Consider the following 511-nt stretch of genomic DNA (forward strand, 5'->3'; position numbering starts at 1 on the left):
TGATAAATAACTAGATAAAAGAGGCAAGAGGAGAAGGGAGAGGAACGACACAGGAAGCGACAATAAAGATAGTGACAAGGAGAAAGAAAGATGACAGTTGCCATAACGGGGATACAGAAGCAAGGGGTAGTAAATTGCGTGATAAACGCGTAAATAGCTGAAGAAAAAGAAAAACGAAATAAAGAATGGTCAGTGGAAAGGGAGGTAAAGGAGGAAATAGAGAAAAAAGAAGGCGACACAAAAATGACAATAAATATGGTTATAGAAGGGAGAAAGGTTAAAACTGGGATACAGAAGGAGGAGAAAACGGATGACGCGATAAAGGTGGGAAGAGAAGAAGATTAAGAGAAACGTGATAAAGATGAGAATAAGAGGAATGAAATCAAATTAAACGGAATGTGAATAGACGACGAGGTGTCACAAGTAATAGACAACAAAGATGGGAAGAGATAAACGGTGAAAGAGGAAACAGAAGTGGAAAAAGAAATGAAAGTGCTCTTAGTTTTCATAG

This window comes from Penaeus monodon, chromosome 27 (assembly GCF_015228065.2).
Source record: "Penaeus monodon isolate SGIC_2016 chromosome 27, NSTDA_Pmon_1, whole genome shotgun sequence".
Lineage (NCBI taxonomy): Eukaryota > Metazoa > Arthropoda > Malacostraca > Decapoda > Penaeidae > Penaeus > Penaeus monodon.